This window comes from Gossypium hirsutum, chromosome A07, assembly GCF_007990345.1.
Source record: "Gossypium hirsutum isolate 1008001.06 chromosome A07, Gossypium_hirsutum_v2.1, whole genome shotgun sequence".
NCBI lineage: Eukaryota > Viridiplantae > Streptophyta > Magnoliopsida > Malvales > Malvaceae > Gossypium > Gossypium hirsutum.
In genome coordinates, this window is record NC_053430.1 from 75,958,711 (window position 1) to 75,983,913 (window position 25,203).

At 37.8% G+C, this 25,203-nt stretch overlaps 1 non-coding gene across 1 annotated transcript; it reads left to right on the top strand.

Moving 5' to 3' along the window:
* Positions 1–24,738: 24,738 nt before the first annotated feature.
* Positions 24,739–24,845, top strand: LOC121204240 (small nucleolar RNA R71). The gene has a single exon (XR_005899169.1). It is a non-coding gene; the product is annotated as a small nucleolar RNA R71 (small nucleolar RNA).
* Positions 24,846–25,203: the final 358 nt, after the last annotated feature.

Consider the following 25,203-nt stretch of genomic DNA (forward strand, 5'->3'; position numbering starts at 1 on the left):
GAAATGTATATATGGTGTATTTTGATGATTTGCATGATTCACCCATATAACTTGTTGCTCAAAATGGAAATAATTCTTTATTATGGAATAGAAAACTAAGATATACTAGCTTGAGCATACTGCATAAACTAGCTAAAAATGACTTATTAAGAGGATTAAATGTGACACTCCAAACCCGGCCCAGACGTTATGGCTGGATCTGGCGATATCACATTGAAGTGTTTTTCTAAAAGCATAAATCCAAACTTTAGCTAGCCTCTTTGTATAATTTGAAAAGCCGAATGAAAGTCGAGTTTGTTTATTGACAATGTGGAATTTTTTGTTTAAAATTTACTTATATTAAAGCGTTATTAATTTTGTAAAATAGTTTTCATTCGCGGAAGCTTTTAAAACTAGTTGCGATTTCGTGGTGTTTTTGAAAACGTTTGACTTTTGAAATCATGTGACTATCCTACTGCTAGCAGTTATTAATCCAATGAGTAAAACAAAAATAAAACACCAAATTAAAAATAAACACCCAAGAGGCCTTATTACATAAAGTAAAACTCAAAATAAAACTAAAACGTAAATTAATAAAAGATGAGTAAGATGAGTGGCCACCGCTGAGTCCTCCGTCACACCGATCCGCCTATGTCTGGGGATTACCTGCACAGTTAACAGATGGGTGAGTTAATGAAACTCAATGTGTAATCCCATAATAGCAACCAATCAGAGTAACACAATTCGGGCCTAAGCCCTTCCAATCTTAATTAAGGCCTTAGCCCATTTTAGTAACAGCATCAGTTCTGTATGCAATCAGAAATTCCTACCAACCCAGCCTCTACATACCATCTCCGTACCAACCTTACACACCATGTGGGGATAAAATCGACCCACCCAACCCTACACTCCAAGTAGCACCAGTTGCAGTACTAAAACAGTATTTGCAGTAGAGCTGTCAGTAATAGGCTTATTGCCTTTCAGTACACTTCCTCCAAATCATATATCCCACCCCATGCAATGAAACATAATATAAATGTATAAATAGTATAAATGGCATGCTCAAATATGTCACATAGGGGTATATCAGTCATTTACCAAAGATAAGGGTCCAGGTACACTTACTGGCCCAACAATAGGTCCACAGTCATCTTGGGCAACCCGTGCAACCTTAACAGACAATCAGTGAAAATGGGCCCAAAGCCCAAAACACGGCCCATGTGGGCCTACACGCTCGTGTGGCCCAATAAGCCCAAAAATTATCTTGGCCATGCGAACTACACAGCTTGACCCAATAATTTCCATATATTCATGTGATTTACCCATGTGGGCCTACGAGCCCATGGGGCCCACACGGCTTATTTCGGGCCAATGTGGCCCAAAACGGCCTAAGCCCATGACATCGCTCATGGTGGAATCCACGATCGAACACCCACGTTTGTGCATCCGGTTCACCACACGAGCAAGCGTACGCTCGTGTAGCGTCAACAGTCATACGTTTTCGGCTTTTGCCAATCTATGCTAATAGCAGTGTAATTACACACCTGTTTGCGAAACGTGCATCTCACTCAAGAGTTCCTCCAAACCTACATTTAATCACGATAATTTGTTAGTCATTTGATACTAGGGTTAATCACCCTTTTCTATCCCCAACTTAAAATAACATCCAAAACTTGCCCTGATTGCAAGAGTGTAGTTAGCCCCATTTAAACCGTTGACGAAAGCTGATTTATCCTCCCAAACGAAAAGCTGCATTGGTAGTGAGATCCATCAACAAAGATCACGCAACCCATGACTAGAAACTAAATAATGACTTATCAAAACAAAATACCTAGAATAGGGGAAAGTAGGCAATCGGCCAACACCCTCCTATTCAAGTCATGCACCAATTGAACCCAATAAAGCAAACAGAGTTACCTTAATCAAGTGATAAGAAGAAAGAAAAAGGTTTCGACTGCTTTAGTATCCACTAGAAACTCCTTCTCTCTCCCATGAAGTTCGAGAAACCGAAAGAATCTCCATACCTAAAAGAAGGAAGATAAAAATCGGCAATAGAGGAAAGGAGTATACGACCATAAACAGTGTGAGAGTACCTTACCGACTTTTTAGAAAGCAAAACCAATCTACACAAAAGGGATGGAGTAGATGGCTTGGCTACCAAGTAAAAAGAGACAATAAGAAGGTTTGGAGGGAGAGAAAGAGAAAGCAGCAAGGGGTAATCAGCCAAAGAAGAGTAGATTGAGAGGAAATGAAAAGACGAAAAGGAGATAAGGAGTACTTTCAAAAAACTGAAACAAAAGCTAGGGCAATCGGCCTAGGCAACAAAATGGAAAGGGAAGAAAGAAGTATTGAAACACACTACCGAAAGATGCACGTAAAGAATAGCAATGTTCAGCTTTAGAAACAAAGAGTGAAAAGCATCAAAATTTTGCAAAAACCCAAAATGAAATGTAACACCCCTTACTCGTACCCAAGATCGGGACAAAGTACGAGGCATTATCGAGAACGTACATAGACATTTGGGAAATATGGCTATCAAAATTTCGTTCGAAAATAAAAACATTCATAATACCCCTAATATGGGCTTACGAGCCTCGAAACATATTTAGAAACCCATTCGGGAGATATTTGGGTTCATAAAAGAATTAGAAAAAGAACTTCACTAAAAACAGGGGCACAGGCCCGTGTAACCCTCTCGACAAGGCCATGATGATGGCCCGTGTGTTTCACAGGGCCTAAGCACCTAGGGATACGCCCGTGTCTCTTACTCGGGTGGCCAATTTAATTCACAATTTCTCATAAATCAAGTGCAGACTTCACACGGCTAGAACACGCGCCCGTCTTCCTCACACGGTCTGGACACGCCCGTGTCTATGGTCCGTGGAGTATACTGCCAACTTAGCTATAAGTAAAGAAATCAGACGATCAAGGCACACGCCCGTGTCTATTGCCCATGTCCTTCACACGTCCTTGACACGCCCCTGTCCTCAGCCCATGGAGCTCTCTGTCTAAATGGGCATGGTCTAAATGAAGTCGCACGGCTAAGACACACGCCCGTGTGCTCAGGATATGTGGCCAAAAATAGGCTATTTACCAAGCCTTCAAGCCATCCATGCCAACAATAACCTACATAGCATTCTACCATACCAATATCCCTATCAACATGGGACTAAACAACCACAAGAAACAGCAATTCAACTAACTACTAGAACAATTCAATTAACCAAGGGGGCAACAATCTTCAACACATGATTCAATATGAATATTAGCCATTAATCATGGCCTTATACAAAATGAATTAATAACATATTCATGAACCAATACTTTGGCTAAACTAATGACATATACCAAGCAAAATAAACAAAAGTCCTATACATGCCATTTTAACAAAATAAAAGCTTCCATATACCCAAAACGGAATTAGGTCGATAGTGTGATCAATGCTCCAACCGTCTTACGATCCTCAAGAGTCCACGAGTACTGTAAAACAAGGGAAAATGAAAGGGGTAACATGCTTAGTAAGTCCGGATAATGGGAAAGTAAACTTACCGGTTATTTAGTATATAACCATAATAAGAACTCAATCCAATCAAGTATAGGATAGATTTCCTATCACATGCACTCAACGTCTCATAGCATGACAAGATAATAGCACATCTAGATGAGCTCATCACATCATTATTCCCAATTTACATCTCATGTTAGTCCCATTGAATTTCTCAATTTTTCGATGGATATCTCATTTCCCGTTAGTTCATACAAGTGATTGTGTCAAGTGCGCACTCTAGTGAACCTCGCATCTAACGGTGGGATTACCATATTAGTCTAAATCCCTCGTAATACAAACTCATAGAGTAAATGTTGGGATTACCAGTCCAGGCTAAATCCCCTACAACAAAATATACTCTAATGAGCTCGGATCTGAATTACCAGTCCAGGCTAAATTCAGATCCTACTTCGGATTACCCGTCTGGGCTAAATCCTTAGTGCACACATATTCCTCAGAAGGTTAAATCACTATATGATCACCCATCCGGGTTAGATCATTTTCACTGTCAATTCATTTTCGAGATATTCCATCAAATAACCTTATTTATTCAACTTGGGGCATTCTTATACTCATTTTACTCACTTTATTAAATCTCATAAATTATCATGCAATAAACATTTACACAATCAAGAATATACATTTTTAAGTACATTAAAAGTCTGCCTTGAGTTATTCGAACTTACTTGGTGATCGTTTTGGATTTGTGTTTTGATTACTACGAAACCTTTCGTTTCCCTCGGTCGACTTTCGGATTCGGTCTCTCGGGGTCTATAGCAGCAAAATAACTATATCAATAGATCATTTAATTTTTTTTGGTCCATATCTCATCCTAGGGAAAAATAACCCATTTGCCCCTAAACCTTGCTAAAATTACGATTTTGCCCTCGGGCTCGTAATTTAGTTTTCATTGCATTTTCTAAACAATCAAACCTAGCCTAATAATATTTATACTTATGGCATCTTACAAATCCATCTATATATCATATATTTCATACTAATTTCACAAACTTTGCAAAATGGTCCTATGAGAGTTTTCATGAGAAATCCATTCACAAAAGTTGTTTATCACACAACCAAGCTTCAGATTCCACCATAAAAACTCACAAACCTTAGAAACGCTTACATGTCAACTCCCTAAAACCTTTATCATTTTGTAAAATTGTCCCCTCAAGAGAAAGCCCATGCAAAGGGGACTCCAAAAGTACAAAAATTTTCAAGAAAATCACTTACTTGTGTGAGTAATGAGTTGCTGAAATTTAAAGCTTTAACAACCCGTCTCTTTGCTATAAATTTCGATGGAAAAATGGGGAAGATGAAGTATGATATTATCTTTTCTTTATTATAATATTTCAAGTCAAATAAGTTTACCTAATTCACCTAAACTAAAATTTTTGTCTCCTAAACTACTATGGCCGGCCACCCTTGTTTTTAAGGGGTTAATTGCCCTTTAAAAGCCTCCAAAATTAGTCCATGAAAATTTAACACTCTTTTTTTATCCAATTTGGACTTTGCACTTTATGTGATTTAGTCCTTTTTCACAATTAGGCTCACAATCGATGAAATTAATTCATCAAAATTTTCATGTATCTATATAATCATGCTATAATACCACAAATATTAATAAATTAATTTTTTTAGCCTCAGATTTTTGGTCCGAAAACCACTATTCTGGCTAGGCCCTATTTTGGGATGTTACAATTCTCCCCCTTTAGGGACTTTCGTCCCCGAAAGTCTTACCAATAAACAAATTTGGGTATTGGCTTCTCACAGTATCTTCGGGCTTCCAAGTGGCTTCTTCCATTCCATATTTATGCCATAATACCTTTACCAAAGCTATGTTCTTGTTCCTCAACTGTTTGACTTCTTGAGCCAAAATCTTGACTGGTTCTTCACCGTAGGTCATATCCGACCTAATCTCGACCTTAGTCGGCAAAATCACATGAGAGGAGTCTGATCGGTATTTACGCAACATGGAGACATGAAATACATCATGGATCTTTTTCAACTCAGATGGCAATGCTAAATGGTAGGCTAATAGTCCAACTCTTTCAGTGATCTCACAAGGTCCAATAAACCGTGGACTCAATTTGCCTTTCCAGCCAGATCTCAAAACCTTTTTCCATAAAGATACCTTAAAGAATACTTTATCCCCAACTTGGAATTCAATTTATTTTCTTTTCAAATCAGCATTCGACTTTTTTCTGTCTGATACCGCTTTCAAGTAGTCATGGATCACTTCAACCCTTTCTTCCATTTCCTTGATTAAATCAACCCCGTGAATCAAGTTTTCTTTGAGTTTCGTCCAATACAATAGAGTCTGGCACTTCCGACCATACAATGCTTCATATGGCACCATCTTTAAGCTTGTCTGAAAACTGTTATTGTAGGCGAATTGCCCCAATGATAAATATTTTCTCGAACTGCCTTGAAATTCAAGGACACAACATCATAACATGTTCTTAAGAGTCTGAATCGTCTGTTCAGATTGACCATCCGTCTGTGGGTGGAATGCCGTACTAAAATTTAATTTGGTACCCAAAACTTCCTGTAGCTTCTTCCAAAATCATGAAGTGAATCTTGGGTCTCTATCCGAGATGATCGAGAACGGTGCTCCATGTAGCCTTACGATCTTGGATATGTACAAGTCAGCGAACTTGTCAAGAGAGTAATTGGTTGCCACAGGGATAAAATGTGCCGACTTCATTAGCCTATCAACTACAACCCAAACAACGTCTTTTTTTGTTCGATGTCAACGGAAATCCGGTCACGAAGTCCATGGTAATCTTGTCCCATTTCTATTCGGGAACCATCACAGGCTGTAACAAACCCGAAAGTTCTAAGTGTTCAGCCTTGACCTATTGACATATCAAGCATTTCAATACAAATTCTGAGATGTCTCTTTTCATGCCATTCCACCAGTACCTTCTTTTCAAGTCATTATACATCTTGGTACTTCCCGAGTGGATAGAAAGTTGGCTATCATGTGCTTCTTGCAGAATTCTCTATACAAGGTCATCATTCCTGGGTACACAGACCCTATCTCTGAACATCAGGCAACCAACAGAATTAATCCAAAAATTTGAGTCAAAACCTATCTCACATTGAGTTCTCTTGACTTGCAACTCATTATCATTAATCTGGGCATCACAAATTTCCTGACAAAAAGTCAGCCTAGCTCTCAATTCTGCTAAAACTGAGCCATCATCAAGCAATGTCAACTGCGTATTCAAAGCTCTCAAAGCGAACAAGGACTTCCGGCTTAGTGCATCAGCGACCACATTCGCCTTCCCCGGGTGGTAATCAATGATCAGTTCATAATCTTTAATCAGATCTAACCATCTCCTTTGCCTTAGGTTCAATTCTTTCTAAGCCATCAAATACTTTAAACTCTTGTGGTCAGTAAATATATGGCATGTCTCACCATATAAATAGTGTCTCCAAATCTTTAAGGCCAAGATGATTGCAGCAAGCTCTAAGTTGTGTGTTTAATTCTTCTCATTTAGTTTTAGTTGCCTCAAAACATAGGCGATCACTTTGCCCTCATGCATAAGCACACAACCTAGGCCATTTAAGGACACATCACTATAGACCACGAACTATTTTCTTGGCTCGGGTAATACCAAAACTGAAGCCTCGGTGAACAACATCTTTAATTTTTCAAAATCTGTTGACATTCCTCTGACCATTCAAACTTAACATCCTTTTGTAGCAATCTCGTCAATGGAGTCGCAATCATGGGAAACCCTCTTATGAAGCGTCGATGTAACTGGCTAAGACCAAAAAGCTTCTAACCTCAGTTACATTCTTCGGCGGTTTCCAATCGATGATAGTAGAGATCTTGTCTGGATCAACTCAGATATCATCACTCGAAACAATGTGACCCAAAAACCCTACCTCACGAAGCCAAAACTCACCCTTGCTGAACTTAGCATAAAGTTGCTTATCTCGTAGAGTCTACAATACAGTCCTCAAATGCTCCGCATGCTCTGACTCATCCTTGGAATAAATCAAGATATCATCAATAAACACTACATTTAACTTGTCCAAGTACGGCCGAAATACCCTATTCATTAAATCCATGAACACAGCTGGGGCATTCGTTAGACCAAACGGCATGACTAAGAATTCATAGTGACCATATCTTGTCCTAAAGGTAGTCTTGGGCGCATCTAACTCTTTAACTCACAACTGGTAGTAGCTGGACCTCAACTCTATCTTGGAAAACATAGTGGCCCCTTTTAACTGATCGAATAAGTCATCAATCCTTGGCAATGGGTACTTGTTCTTAATGGTCACTTTGTTGAGTTTTCTATAATCTATGCATAACCTCATCGATCCATCCTTCTTTTTAACAAACAAAATGGGAGTGCCCCAAGGCGAAAAACTAGGCCTTGCAAAGCCCTTGTCAGTTAACTCTTGCAACTGTACTTGTAACTCTTTCAATTCAATCGGTGTCATTCTATACGGGGCAATAGAAATAGGCAATCTTCCGGGTGCTAACTCAATACCAAACTCTACCTCTCTAATAGGAGGTAACCCAGGTAACTCTTCGGGGAACACATCCAGATATTCTCGTACTACCGGTATCGACTCCATTCTCAGTTCAAATTCTTTGGTATTCAAAACAATGGCTAAGTAAGCTTCATACCCTTTCCTCAAATACCTTTGGGCCGTCATCGAGGAAATCATAATTAGTGATGAATCCAACTCACTTGACTAAACTCAGAGAGTCTCACCATCAGGACGCATGAATTCAATATACTTGCTACCACAATTTACAACCACATTATGAACGATCAGCCAGTCCATGCCAAAAATCACGTCGAATTCATCAAAAGGTAAGAGCATAAGGTTGGCTGAAAACCAATGGCTTTTAATCGTCAAGGGGAAATTCTTACAAACTTTATCTACCAGAAGAGACTTGCCTAGAGGATTCAACACTCTAATTACAAATTTAGTGAGTTCTATAGACAAGTTCATACTAGACACCAATTTCATGCAGATACATGAATGGGTCGACCCTGGATCAATCAAAGCAATAACATGAGTATTATAAAGAGAAAATATACTCATTATGACATTAGGAGCAGAGGCCTCCCCTCTAACACGGATCGCATAGGTTCTTGCCGAATCTTTGGCCTCTTATTTTGCAGTGGAGTTTCTGGCAACTGTTCGACTATCACTAGTACTTCTGAGAGGTTTAGGAGGTCTACCCCGAGAATTAGGAGCATTTGATTTCAGAGCGGGCTCAGCTTCTCTATTCACTCTTTCCGGGCAATCTTTAAGGAAGTGGTCAAGAGAACCACATCTGCAGCATGCCCCGCTTTTCATTCGGCACTCCCCGAAGTGGAACTTTTTGCAACTCATGCACTTCAGCCTTTGATCATCAACACTTCCTACACTTGTGGCCAAAGGGGAAGAAGACTTCGGATTATGGTGCTTAAAACTCCTTGCACTGCCTAAGTATCCCACTGATGAAGAGAAGCGGTCTTGGCGACTCCTCAATATCTTTGTAGAAAAGGAATGCGCCTTGCTACTAGTCTTCTTACTCAATACCCGAGCCTCTCTTTTGGCTTGCTTCCTTTAATTGTTGAGCTCATCGGCCTTCTTGGCTCGATCAGCTAAGGCAGGGAATTCTCGTATCTCAAGAATTCTGATCAACAGTTTAATTTCTTCATTCAAACCCTCCTCAAAATGTTTACAAATTTCAACCTCCATTTGGACCCATTCATTCGCATACTGGCTTAGCCTCACAAATTCCGTTTCGTATTCAGACACAATTCTATCTCATTGCTTGAGTTCTAGGAACTCTTTTCGTTTCTGGTCTAAAAACATTTGACTGATGAACTTATTTTTAAACTCGACTTGGAAAAATTCCCATGTAATGATCTCTCTCTGTGCCACCGAAGATATGGCCTTCCTCCAATTATAAGCGGTATCCTTCCAAAGAGATACTGCACATTTCAAACTTTCTTCTGGAGTACACGACAAATCATCGAGCACTCTCATAGTATTTTCGAGCCAAAATTTCACACGTTCTGGGTCATCATCTAGGGTGGCTCTGAACTCCTCGACACCATATTTCCTGAGTTTGTCTACTGGATCCTTTCCCAATCTCACAGGTTCCACGACCTATGGTGCTCCCTCAGGTTGGGCAGCAGGTCGGGGAGGTTGGGGTATCTCTGGACGATTTCTCATATATTCCCCAAACCACTTGTCCATCATTTCAAAGAAGGCGGTTTCTACCTCTTCCTGGCCCCTAAATGTGGGCATTCTACTACTACTAGAGTTATCTCTCTGTACAGAAGCTGGAACATGGCTCTCGCTCCCTCGGACTCATCTTAAGCTTGATTGGAAGACATTTTTTATTCAAATACAATTAAAAAGGATAGGAGATGTCACACTATCATCACTTATATAATGGCATGTATAACTAGACTCAATACATGCTACGTTAGTCCGAGCACTGACTAAATCGTAGCTCTGATACCAATAAATTTAACACCCCTTACTCGTAACCAAGACGGGGACAAAGTACGGGGCATTACCGAGAATGTACAAAGACATTCGAGAAATATGGCTATCAAAATTTTTTTCGAAAATAAAAACATTCATAATACCCCTAATATGGGCTTACGAGCCCCGAAACATATTTAGAATCCCATTCAGGAACAACTCGGGTCCTTAAAAGAATTAAAAATAACTTCACTAAAAACAGGGGCACACGTCCGTGTAACCCTCTCGACATGGCCGTGTTGATGGCCCGTGTGTTTCACACGACCTAAGCACCTAGGGACACGCTCATGCCCCTTACTTGTGTGGCCAATTTAACTCACAATTTTGTATAAATCAAGTGCAGACTTTACACGGCTAGAACACACGCCTGTGTCCTTAGCCCGTGTTCCTCACAAGGTGTGGACACGCCCGTGTCTATGGTCCGTGGAGCATACTACCAACTTAGCTATAAGTAAAGAAATCACACGGCTAAGGCACACGCCCGTGTCTATTGCCCGTGTCCTCGGCCTATGGAACTCTCTATCTAAATGGTCATGTTCTAAATGAAGTCGCACAGATGAGACACATGCCCATGTGCTCAGGCGGTGTGGCCAAAAATAGGCTATTTACCAAGCCTTCAAGCCATCCATGCCAACAATAACCTACATAGCATTCTACCATACCAATATCCCTATTAACATGGGACCGAACGACCACAAGAAATAGCAATTCAACTAACTATTAGCCAAGGGGGCAATAATCTTCAACACATGATTCAATATAAATATTAGCCATTAACCATGGCCTTATACAAAATGAATTAATAACACATTCATGAACCAGTACTTTGGCTAAACTAATGATATATACCAAGCAAAATAAACAAAAGTCCTATACATGCCAGCATAACAAAATAAAAGCTTCCATATACCCAAAACGGAATTAGGTCGATAGTGTGATCAAAGCTTTAACCCTCTTACAATCCTCAAGAGCCTACGAGTACTGTAAAACAAGGGAAAATGAAAGGGGTAAGCATTAACATGCTTACTAAGTCCGGATAATGGGAAAGTAAACTTACTGGTTATTTAGTATAACACCATAATAAGCACTCAATCCAAACAAGTATAGGATAGATTTCCTATCACATGAACTCAACCATTAAGTTAGTCTCATAGCATGACAAGATAATAGCACATCTAGATGAGCTCATCACATCATTATTCCCAGTTTACATCTCATGTTAGTCCCATTGAATTTCTCGGTTTTCCAATGGATATCTCATTTCCTGTCAGTTCATACAAGTGATCAATTTGAGTACGCACTCCTGTGACCCTCGTATCTAACGGTGAAATTACCAGATCAAGCTAAATCCACTGTAATACAAACTCATAGAGTAAATGCCGGGATTATCAGTCCAGGCTAAATCCCTTACAACGACATATACTCTAATGAGCTCAGATCTGAATTATCAGTCCAAGCTAAATTTAGATCCTACTTTGGATTACCCATCTGGGCTAAATCCTTAATGCACACATATTTCTCGAGAGGCTAGATCACTATTTGGTCACCCCTACAGGCTAGATCCTTCTCACCATCAATTCACTTTCGAGATATTCCTTCGAATAACCCTATTTATTCAACCTAGGGCATTCTTATACTCATTTTACTCACTTTATTAAATCTCATAAATTATCATGCAATAAACATTTACACAATCAAGAATATACATTTTAAGTACATTAAAAGTCTGCCTTGAGTTATTCAAACTTACCTGGTGATCATTTCGGATTTGTGTTTTGATCACTCTAAAACCTTTTGTTTCCCTCGATCGACTTCCGGATTCAGTCTCTCGGGGTCTATATCAGCAAAATAACTATATCAATACATCATTTAATTTTTTTTGGTCCATATCTCATTCTAGGGCAAAATGACCCATTTTCCCCTGAACCTTGCTAAAATTACAATTTTCCCTCAAGCTCGTAATTCGGTTTTCATTGAATTTTCTAAACAATCAAGCCTAGCCTAATAATATTTATACTCATGGCATCTTACAAATCCAAATTTCACAAACTTTGCAAAATGGTCCTATAAGGGTTTTCATGAGAAATACCTTCACAAAAGTTGTTTATCACAGAACCAAGCTTCATATTCCACCATAAAAACTCACAAACCTTAGAAACTCTTACATGGCAGCTCCCTAAAACCTTTACCATTTTGCAAAATAGTCCCCTCAAGAGAAAGCCCATGCAAAGGGGACTCCAAAAGTACAAAAAATTTCAAGAAAATCACTTACTTGTGTGAGTAATGAGTTGTTGAATTTTAAAACTTGAATAACCCTTCTCTTTGCTATAAATTTTGGTGGAAAAATGAGGAAGATGAAGTATGATATCATCTTTTCTTTATTATAATATTTCAAGTCAAATAAGTTCACCTAATTCACCTAAACTAAAATTTTTGTCTCCTAAACTACTATGGCCGACCACCCTTATTTTTAAGGGGTTAATTGCCCTTTAAAAGCCTCAAAAATTAGTCCATGATAATTTAACACTCTTTTTCTATCCAATTTGGACTTTTGCACTTTATTCGATTTAGTCCTTTTTCACAATTGGGCTTACAATCGATGAAATTAATTTATCAAAATTTTCATGTATCTATATAATCATGCTAATAAGTTAATAAATTAAATTTCTTAGCCTCGAACTTGTGGTCCTGATACCACTATTCCGGCTAGGCCCTATTTTGGGATGTTACATGAAATGACCACCTACCACTCATAGCCGAAATCCTAAGTGGTCAAAGCCCTATTCGGCCACAACTTCCCCTACTTTCAAATTCCAAAAAATCCTTCTAATATCACTCCACCTTTTCCTCCTCAACCACCGAATTCAAACTCTCCTCAACTAGCAATATTTTAGTCAAGGACTGTAACACCCCAACCCCAGCCCGGACGTTATGGCCAGATCCAGCGTGTCACATTGAAGTGTTTTATCAAAAACCTTGTTTTCATTGAAAACCCTTCTTTGAAATAAAAACCTTGAGTAAAATCTTAGCTTGTATTTATTGCTTTCATAGCGAGGTGTATTTTTTTTTAAAAAAACTATTCCTTCTTTTATGATAAAAATTGCTTTGTAAAATCTCTTTTCAGTTGCAGAAACTTTATTTAAAATAGATGATCTATGAAAACTTGTCATTTAAAAATTGAGTTATGAAAACGTAGTATTTAAAAATAGTTATGGTTTTAAGAAAACCATGTTCTACTTATAGCAAATATAAAGCATAATAATACTAAATATAATCCTAATTTGAATAATAACCCGAGGAAAGGCCTTATTACATTCCAGAATGAAATAAGTTTAAATACTAGAAATTATAGGCTTAAGAAAAGAAGTCCAAGTCATCTTGCTAGTTGGCCACCTAGGAGTCCCTCCAACCGTCGAACCACCTACTGAGGATCACCTGAGAAAAATAAAAGAGGGGGTGAGTTTTCAAAAAATCAGTGTGTACAACCCTTGAAAAATAGAAAAGCACGCAATAGCAAGTCTTTTGGGGCCTAAGCCCAATTTAATTTCAGAACAAATGTAAAACAATCAAATATGCACAGATCCCACCCATCCAACCACTACACACCATCTCCATCCCTCGATACATATCATGTGGGGATATAAATATTGACCCACCCATCCGATACACTCCAATGGTAGCCTGGTTGCGGTACTACCTTCATTGCAGCAAGCTGCTAATCAAATATTGGGCTTAATAGCTATCGGTGGATCCACAGTTGTCAAGCAACCATGCGATCCTCATATACTTCCTCCGTTCCATAATTCCAAACCCATATGCAACCTAAACAGAATATCGTATGAATGCAGCAGGTATACATGCAACATCCATAAATCTTACATTCCACACATAGGGGTATTTTAGTCATTTCTGCCTTCAGGGGCATTTTAGGTAATTTCTCTTTATTATTGGTTTATTACTTACCTTGTCCCATTAACAAGTCCTCGTTGGCTAAAGGGAACAGATACTATGCACCAGGTAGGATTCCAGAGAAGAGGAGGTGAGTCATTAAAATCGTTTAAGTACCAAGCTCTCCCTAGATCAAATCCTAGACATGCATATACCCATTGCCACACCTTAACCTTATCACTCGTCTACAGTGGCAATTAATTAATTATTTAAGCTTTATGCCTGATTGAGTAGTTACCAAAAAAATGGGTCCACAACCCCTTACTAAACACTAACAGATCCATCATATTCGTTTGGCCCTATTAGGCCTAATCTCATTCATTTGGCCCATTGGGCCCAATCACATTCATATAGCTCATCAGGCCCAACCACTTTCATATGGCCCGTCAGGCCCAATCACATTCGTAGTCATTCAATCATATGATTTTTCATCACATAGTATCAAATTGCCAATTTTGCCTATTATGGGCCCTACAGCCCATCGGGCTCATTTAGCCCATTCTGGCCTAGTTAGCCAACATACAACCCCAGTCCATGGAATTGCTCATGGGGCCTCTGATAACCTATCAGTTTTCCTCTTATGAGTGTTCGCACACTCGCAAGACTATTGTAGCCAAACTTCTGGCTTTTCGGCATTTTAGTTTTTTGGTATTTCGGGATTTGTCGGTCTACTGTGTGTGTTCAGTGTATTTACACACCTGGTACTAAAACGTGCCATGATCTCCTTAGCCACAAACCTACAGATGATTTCGCTCAACGATTAACCACACACTTATCAAATACAATCACCAAAAATCGAAAATTTCACCTTTTCCTTACGTTGAACGACAAGCCTTAACAGCCCTTCCTTGATCACTAATCACGAGTATTTTTTAAATATGCATCAATCTTAATCATTAAGAACCAAACAACAAGTGACTCGCAATCATCCTAAATCACTCTTAAATAATCCATGACCATTCGACCAACCTTAACCAATAAAAGAGGAATACTTACCCAAAACCCCAAAATGCCTAAGGAGCAATTTGGCAGATATCTGCAATCTGATATTCGATACTAATCCCCTACCAAACTGATTTAGAAAGAGTGAGGGGGAGAAGATATCAGTACTAGGAAGACCAATTAAAAGAAAGTAAAGCACTTACACAAGAATCGATCGGCCAATGTTGAAGAAAAAGTGGCAGGACAATAGGATTTTGGCCAAAAAATATTCGGCTTTAGAGAAAGTAACTAGGAACGAGAAAGAAAAGAGTTTAACGAGAAAGGAAGGGAATAAATTGGCACAAACTAAAAGAGAAAGAATAAGGGATTTTGGCTTTTAGATATTTGAAAAGAAAATTGTTTTCGGTTAAAAGAAAGGAAGAATTCGGCATTAGCCTTGAATTCCAAAAATCGACACCTATATATACTATAGCTGAATTTACCTATCCCAAAATTCCCAATTCGGCTCCACTTCTCTACCCCCTCATCTCCTAACTTTTCTACCTGATAACTCATTAACCCCTTCCTTAAATTTCTCCTCTAATCACTCCCTTCAGAGTTCACATCTAACGCCACTACTGGCCATTTATTGAGCAAAAATAAATCATTATTTTGAGCAATGAGGGATTCAAACCCCAAACCTCCTTTCCATGCATGTGGTGCCACCTCTAAACCCCACATGTGGCGCTACTTGCCACTCCAACACAAGGCACCTTGTGTCCATTTCTTCTATCATTTATTTAAAAACCAAACTACTTGCCACCAAGGTTCATTTAATTATTAATTATAATTTCTTTCACCCCAAAGTTCAAACTCATAACTTAACCAAGGCCTATTATCACATAAATAACACTTGACTGGGAATATTAAGCACACCTTTTATCAAAATCGATAAAAAAGAAAGTTCGGGATTTTTGGGGCGTTACAACTCTACCCCCTAAAAGAAATATCGTCCTCAAAATTTTACCTGATCCAAACAGTTGAGGATATTGATGTGGCATTGCTTCCTTAGGTTCCCAAGTAGCCTCCTCAGTCTTGTGATTACGCCAAAATACTTTGACTAATGGGACAGACTTCCTTCTCAGTACCTTAACATCACGACCAATTATTTGTATGAGCTCTTCCTCGAAAGTTAGGTCTGGCCTAACCTCGATCTCCTCAATCGACACGACATGTGAAGGATCTGAGCGATACCGTCTTAACATGGAAACATGAAACACGTCGAGGATTTGGCTTAGTTCAGAAGGTATTTCCAATTGATATGTGACTAGCCCAATCCGCCTCACAACCCGATATGGCCCAATGAACCCTGGGCTTAGCTTCCCCTTCCGTTCAAACCTTAATACCTTCTTCCACGGAGAGAACTTAAGAAAAACTAAATCCTCCACTACATACTCAATCTCTCAACGCTTAAGGTCAGCATACGACTTATGCCTATCCGAGGCCTCCTTCAACCGATCCTAAATTAATTTTACCTTACCCTCAGTATCTGCTACTAACTCAGGGCCCAAAACTTTTTGTTCGCCTAATTCCGTCCAACATGTTGGAGTTCGACACCTTCGCCCGTATAGTGCTTGTAATAGTTCGGTTTTGACCCTAGTCAAAATAGTGGTTTCAGGACCACAAATCTGAGTCTAAAAAATATTTTAATATTATTTTCTATGTTTGTGATATGTGAATTTACATCTGTGAAATTTTTGTGATTTAATTTGTCTGTTTCTGTGCTTAATTATGAAAAAGGATTAAATCACGTTAAGCGTAAAAGTTGAGTGCTAAAAGCTAAAGCACCTATTTGGCTTGGCTTTTAAAATAAAGGTCATTGCATGTCAATTGGACCATTGTACTAATGCATGGACAAATATGGACATGAGGTGGTAGAAATTAATGTTATGTCATTAAGGGTAAAATGGTAAAAGGTGATTATAAAGTTATAATAATAAAATGAAAACATGAAAGTTGCCATATTATCACATTGTTCAGCCAAAATTAAGAGAAAGAAGAAGCCATTGAAGCATTTTGGTATTCGGCAATTGCATGAGTGAATAGGTTAGTCTATTTTGTTCGGTTTTTGATAATTTTTACGTTTCTGTGATCGTTGCTTTGTGTTCTTCAAAACCCATATCTGAATTTCTATTTTTGTTAAAGATTTCATGAAATGCCATTGTTGATATCATGAGTTTTGTGATATTTTTGGATGAATTATAAAGGCTTGGTAGATGATTTATAAGTTTTGTCTTTGAATTTTGATGAAATAGAACTATTTGGGTTAATTTGTGAAAATGAGGTTTTGAAGGACTAAATTTTGAATTAAATGTGTTATTTGGACTTGTATGGAAGCCATGTATATTTAGCTAAGCTAAAGTCTTGGTGATTCTTTGCATATTTGTGATTTTGTGGAAATGGACTAAATTGTCAAAGTGTGAAAATATAAGGGCTAAAATGTAAATTGCCCTAAATATGTGTATATGGATTAAATTGAATGTAATGAATGATTTAATGGTTGAATTTGTATTTTATTATATCAGGAACAAAGAAAATTGGACTTAGATCGGGGGAAGTCCAAAATAGTTAAATAGTCAACTCGTTTTATCTGAAATCCGTCTGATGTAAGTCAAATTACAATTACATGTTAATTGAAATAAATTCTGCACATATAAATTGTAATCTGTATTGGATGGCCTTGACTTCTTGATGTATATCTTTGGAGTAAAGTATGATAATATATTAATAGCTGAAAAACTCTGTATGTTCCTAAGCAAAGTTGACATCTATCTGTGACATCGTGTAAGACCGTGTCTGGGACACAGTCCTCGATTGAGATTTACGTATAAGACCATGTTTGGGACATCGGCATCGTATCTGATTTCGTGTAAGACCTTGTCTGGGACAGAGGCATCGATATTGAATTACATGTAATACCACGTCTGGGACGTCGGCATTGTTCTTGATTATGAACATCTGTATCATTTCTGCGCCGTCTGATTATAGCGTACAAAATCTAAGATTGAGTATATGAATTGTATAACCTATGCAGGTACATTTGTATCCTATTAAATTTTCTGATTATGAAAAACTCTGTCTCTGTGAAATATGTATGGAAATGAAGCATGACAAATATGCAAACAAAAGAACATGGTTAAGTTTATGAATTATTCTATGAAATGGTTATGAATCTATATGGTTTAATGGTACATATATGCTTTAGTAATTATACCAATTGTATTTGGCTTACTAAGCTCTTTATAGCTTACTCTATGTGGTTTACTATCTGTTTTACAGTTATCGTAGCTACTGAAGGCTCAGGGATAGTTGAGGATCGTCACCACACTATCGATCTCATTTTGATACTTTTGAAAGTGTAAATATTTTAAAGTATGGCATGTATAGGCTAGAAGGTCTATGTATATAAGTTTGATGAGTATATATTATGCCATGGGAGTTGGCTAACAATGATGAGTTATGTATAGTTTTGGTGTATGTTTGTAATGTGCTAAATTCTAATGTGTTTTGGTAATTCTTAAGCATGGAATTGGTTGGAAATTTTGGTATGAATGTTGTATATTATTGCTTATAGGATTGGACCCAAAAAGGGGCGGTAAATTGGCTTTAACCAAGCCTGCTTGGTGCCACACAGTCAGGGTACATGGGTGTGCCTTGTGGTCATGTAAGAAAAGCAGTATTCTTCTAAGAATCACACGGTCTCGACACATGGGCGTGTCATATGGCCGTAGGCTAAAGTCAGTAGCTAGCTAAGTATCACACGGCCATAGTACACGAGCGTACCTATTGGCCATGTGAAAAAGTCTGTATATGACCTATTTTTGGCACGACTGGTTCACATGGGCGTGTCTAGTGCCCGTGTGTGCTACATGGCTTAGTCACACGGGTGTGTGACTTTAACATTTTGAAAGAATTGGTTAAGTTCTGAAAATTTTGAATAAGTTTGGTTTAGTTCTGACCTTTCTTTAAATGTATATTTTAGGTCGCATAGACCATAATTTGAGATGATTGTTTATGAAATGATGTTAAATAATATCTGTGATTCTGAATTGGTCTGAAATGTTCTATCTGTCTGGTAATGCCTCTTAACCCTAATCCAATGTCAGTTACGGGTTACGGGTGTTACAGTGCTTCATACGGAGCCATCCCAATACTTGCTTGATAACTATTACTGTACGCAAATTCAGCTAATGGAAAATAGTCTTCTGATACGTGATGTCCATGACAGGTTTTAAAGATTTAAGAATGAATCGTTCTCGAGACTAAATTATTATCATGATTAAGGCAAGTGTACCTATCGAACAGTAGTATACTTCAACAAAACCAGATTGTCGAACCCAAAGGAACCGCGAGCACTAGTATTTACTTCCTTTTTATTATCTAGCCTAAAAATTAAGAGGATTGGTTATCTAAACTAATTACTAAACTAAGAATGCACAGAAAGAAAATTTGGGAAAATACTTTTGGGAAAATACTTTTGGGAAAATTTGATTGATTAAGACAATACCTAAGGAAAAATCCACCTAGACTTCACTTGTTATTTAACTCTGAATCAGACAATTTATTCATTTGACTTGATCCGTAGAAATCCCTAAGTTATATTATTATCTCTCTCGAGACTAATAACGTCTAACCCTAGGTTGAATAATTGAAATCTCTTTCTAATTAACACCCTAGAATTGCATTAACTCAATCTATGGATTCCCTTATTAGGTTTCACACTAATCTGGCAAAATCTTATACCCTATCTCTAGGTGTTCAATCAACTCCGCTTAATTACGAAAAATTTACTCTTAGACAGGGTCTATTCCTCCTCTGAATAAGAGCTTAACTTGAATCAATATCTTGGAATATCAAAACAAGAATTAAGAACAAGTCAAATATTTATCATACAATTTAGATAATAATAAGATCCATCTTAGGTTTCATTCCCCTTAGGTATTTAGGGGGTTTAGTTCATACTTATGAAAGAAAACATCTCAAAAGCATAAAGATAACAAAACATAAGAAAACCCAAAACTCCTAAAGGAACTTGAAGGGAGATCTTCAGCCTTGATGATGAATTCGGCTTCTGAGATGGATCAATCGACTTTCCTTGAGTAATTCCTTGCTTTCTACTCTGCGTCTCCCACCTAAGTGCCTCCTCATGTGTTTGAATAGGCTTTAGAATTCCTAATAGCCCTCAAAATTGGCCTTTTCCAAATAGGGTTATACTTGGGCTCGGCAGGGACATGCCCGTGTGCGATTACTCCAGCTCGTGGTCAAGGCTGTTGAATAGGCATGGGCATGGAGTCTACCTGTGTAAATCGTGCTTCAATCCTGCCAAAGGGACATGCCCGTGGGACACGCTCGTGTGAGGAAGTCCAGGCCATGTTGATTTCCTATGTGGGTCTATTTTCTCTATTTTCGACCCATTTCTCGCTCTTTTTACTCTCTTATGCTCACCTAAGTATAAAACATGAAATTAAAGAATTAGGAGTATCGAATTCACCAATTCACCAAATCTAAGGAGAAACCATCCATAAATGTGCTAAGCATGGGATAAAAACATGTATAAATTATGGTTTATCAAATACCCCCACACTTAAGCGTGTCCTTGTCCTCAAACAAAATCCTCAACTCACAATCAAAATAAATTCTTCTCAATTTATAATCCCTATCAATAATATTTCAAAATAATTCATAAGTATTCATAAATGAAAAATTCAACTAAAAGTACATCAAAGTTTCAAACATTCTAAGTTGAGTATTTTATCACGAAAACATAGGTGTCTCCCTTTATCTAAGTGATTACCTTTGATCAAAATATCATAGATTTTAACATCCTCACTAAAGATTCACTCAAATCACTCTACGTGTTGAAGGACATCAATTAAAGCACTCATTAGTCAATATGAAAAGTTATTACCAGAGGCTTGCTTGAAAATCAATTCTCCACCACTATATATTGAGCTGATACATCAATCAAAAAGGTCTTTAGAGGGTTGTAACATGGCTTTGGTTAGGGGTTGTAGTCACAAGCTGAAGGAAAAGGTTAGAATCGAGATTGAATTGAAAAATTACCTAGCTAGAAAAATAACTAGTCATCAGTTGAATACAAGTGAGCTTCTTCTCAAAATATGGAATTAACACTTAAGCTCAAAAACGATGAATTACTACTAATATGTATTGAAATAATTTTTTATTTTTTTAATTTTTTTAAGAACAAGTCAAATACATAGAAGAAGAAAACATAGCTAAGCAATTAGTTCAAATCAAATCTCGACAAAAATAAGGATCAAATTAGGGGATTTCAACAATAATGGGTAATTAATGGCTTGTTAGGCTCAAAAGGATTCACTAAGGGTCAATTATGAAGGTAGGCTTTTGTGGAGTGAGTGGGTTAAACCTAAGTGCCTTTATCATCTTGACATATTCAATCAAATGGTGTGGTCTTAACATGCATAATCAATAAAGTTCTAGAATAACAAATCAATATTGACACACTCAAAGCAACAATAAAAGTGAGCATGAAAGAAATAATAGATGCTCTAAAGGCTCAAGATCTCAGAAAAATTATTGCTTTTTGATGTTTAAATTTGTGAATTTCAACTCACAATAATACCCAAACTTAAGGAAACAACCTAAAAGTTTATAATTCTTCAAAAATCAACTTATCATGCTTGATTCCCTAATGTCTTAAAGTTTAAACAATCAATGCATAAATACCTATGTTTTAATTCAAGACATATCAATAAAAATCATAAATTTATTAAAATTCATTCTAATAGTGACATGAGTGATTCACGTGAGGATAAGACAAAATTCAGGAATTTCTAATGATGATATGAACATTGCCCTCAATGTACAAAGATAGATATATTGAAAAATATAGATAAATAATCATAAGATAGGGAGAGAAGTGAAACTTCCGGAATGATGAATGAACTCCTTGAATTGGAGTTATGGAGAATAATCGTCCAAGGCAATGATGAGAGTGGAGGAGGATACTCAGGTGGTGGTAGAGGTTCGTTAGTCCATAAGTCCTTTGCCATTGGAGTTTTTAGTTCCTATTTGATGATGAGCTTTGGAGCTATTTATGACTGTGATAAAATTAAGAACTCTTTAGGAAATATAATGGAGCATAATTACTCGTAATGAAATAGCTGAAAATAAAAATTGTAAAAACTCAAGATAAAATAGTATTAAAAGGAAATAAAAAGTAATTTCAAAACATAAAAGCAAAATAAATAATAGGTGTTTATAAAGAAATTGGTGCACATGGTCGTGGGGCACGCCCGTGTGCCTTCATTTCAGCCCGTGCATTTTGTGGTTTTCAAAATTGGGCTCATTGGTGTACACGGCCATGTTGTACGGCCATGTCAATCTTCGTTCGCTTCTCCCACGCCTGTGTATGCAAGCACACGCCCGTGTTATTTTGACAGGCTCGACCACGGTCGGTGGGCACGGTCGTGTCGCTCGTCCCTGTTAATTTGGCAGGATTGCCCACGGCCATGTCGTACGATCATGGTAGCTTCATCGAATCCAATGTTGGGGAAACATTTTTGCTTTGTTTTCAGAAAGCCATATCACACGGCCGTGTTGTATCCCATGGTATGTGCACGGCCTAAGGCACGCCCGTGTGCCTGGCCGTGTGGATGGGAAAACTCTATGTTTCAAGACTCAATTAGTAAGTTAGATGTGAAAAACTAGAATTTAAATAAATCATTAATGTCAGTGCTCAAGTTGCCTTCCAAGAAGCGCTTATTTATAGTCTAAGCTTGACTTACCTCTCTAGTGTGTGATCATGATGGCTCGAGGAGTTTACACTCTGCATCCCTGCTATCAACTTTACCAATATAAGGTTTAAGACAAGTATTGTTTACCTTAAAAGTTCCTAATTTGGGGTGAATTACCTCGACTGTACCATATGGGAAAATACTGAGTACCGTGAGAGGAATTTCTTCATTAGGTTCAGAAGTGGTAATGTGAGGATCTGCTGCATCTAGTATTACTTTGTCTCCAACCTTAAGTTGATTTGGTGATGTATTGAGCTCGTCTTGGCTCGATTTTGGTTTATCAGTTATTCTCAGTTTCTATGTCCACCATTCATCTAATTCCTCGATTTGTAGCCTTCGTTCTTCATAGATAGGTCTTTTGTTGTTGCTTGAACATGGCTCGTGTTGGTTTTTCGAACTTATTTCCTATAAAGTAGGTTGCACCACATGGTCAGTTTTAGTAGAATGATTTATACAACCACCTTCAGTTTTCGATGTGTTACTCGAATTATGAGCTTGAAGGGTGATTGTTTCATCTCTCACACGAAGTGTGAGTTCACCTGTGCCAACATCAATTATTGTTCTAGAGGTTGTTAAAAAGGGCCTCCCTAAAATTAAAAGAACATTATTATCCTCTTCTATGTCTAGAATAACGAAATCAACTAGGAATATAAATTTGTCAATTTTAACGAGTACATCTTCAATAATCCCCCTAGGAAATTTGATTGTTTTATCTGCTAATTGAATACTCATCCTAGTTTGTTTGGGTTTCCCTAGACCTAGTTGTTTAAACATTTTGTAAGGCATGACATCGATACTAGCCCCTAAATCAGCCAAATCATTATTTACATCTAGGCTACCAATTAAACAGGGAATCGTAAAACTTCGTGGATCTTTTAATTTGTTGGCCAGCTTATTCTGTAGTATGGCTGAGCAAACCGCATTTAGTTCCACATGCAACGCCACATCCAACTTTCGCTTATTTGTTAAAAGCTCTTTTAAGAATTTGACTGTGTTTGGCATCTGCGAAAGAGCTTCAATAAACGGTAAGTTAATATGTAACTTCTTTAATAATTTAAGGAATTTATCAAATTGTTCTTCTATGCGGTCTTTCCTTGTCGCGTTTGGGTATGGCACACGAGGTTTGTACTCTTTATTTACCAGTTTCTGGTCATTGTGGTCCACCTCAACCTTACCTTTACTTACTACAGTTTCTTGCCTCTATTCTAGTTCAGGTGCAACTAACCCTTCTTCATCTTAAATGGTAATTGCATTGATTTTCTCCCTTGGGTTAGATTCAGTGTTACTCGGCAAGCTACCTTGTGGTCATTCAAATATCAATTTAGCGAGCTGACCTATCTGAGTTTTGAGCCCTTGGATCGACGCTTATTGATTTTTAAGTGCTGTCTCGATATTCTAAAAATGAGTTTCTGACATAAAGATGAATTTTGTTAGCATCTCCTCAAGGTTCATCTTTTTCTCTTATTGGTAGGGTGGTTGTTGGAAGCCTGAAGGTGGTGGTTGTCGATGATTTCCTTGGCCCCCCCATGAGAAATTTGGGTGGTTCCTCTAACCTGCATTGTAAGTATTACTATAAGGATTATTTTGAGATCGAGGATTATTACCTATGTAATTTAACTGCTCGTTCTCCATGTTGTGGCCATAAGGTGGGTAATCTGGATTGCTCGATCCACCTCCACTTGCTTCGCACTGCATTACTGGGTGAACCTGTGAAGAACTAAGAAAACCATCAATTTTCTTATTCAAGAGTTCTGCCTGATTAGAGAGCATGGTGACCGAATCGACATTATAAATGCCGGTTGCTTTTGTCGGATTTGTCCTCATGAAATTTGCCACTGATATTTATTCAGTGACATCTCTTCTATGAATTCATAAGCATCTTTATGTGTTTTATAATTGATAGTCCCACCAGTGGCTGAGTCAACCATTTGTCAAGTCGAAGGATTCAGGCCATTATGAAACGTTTGAACCTATAGCGAGAGTGGTAACCCATGGTGAAGGCATCTTCTCAAGAGGTCCTTGTATCTCTCCCATGCATCGTAGAGTGTTTCTAAATCCATCTGCACAAAAGAAGAGATATCATTACGTAATTTAGTCATTTTAGCCGGTAAAAAATATTTTAATAAAAACTTTTCGGTCATTTTTTCCCAAGTAGTGATTGATCCTCGTGGTAACGAATTCAACCACTATTTAGCTTTGTTTCTCAATGAAAAAGGGAATAACCAAAGGCGAATGGCGTCATTAGAAACACCATCAATTTTAAATGTATCTCATAGTTCCAAAAAGTTTGCCAAGTGAGCATTGGGATCTTCGTCCTACAAACCATCAAACTGAACAAATTGTTGTATCATTTGAATTATGTTAGGTTTCAGTTCAAAAGTATTTGCAGCTACAGCAGGTCTAACTATGCTTGATTCAGTTCCTGTTAAAGAAGGTTTAGCATAATCATAC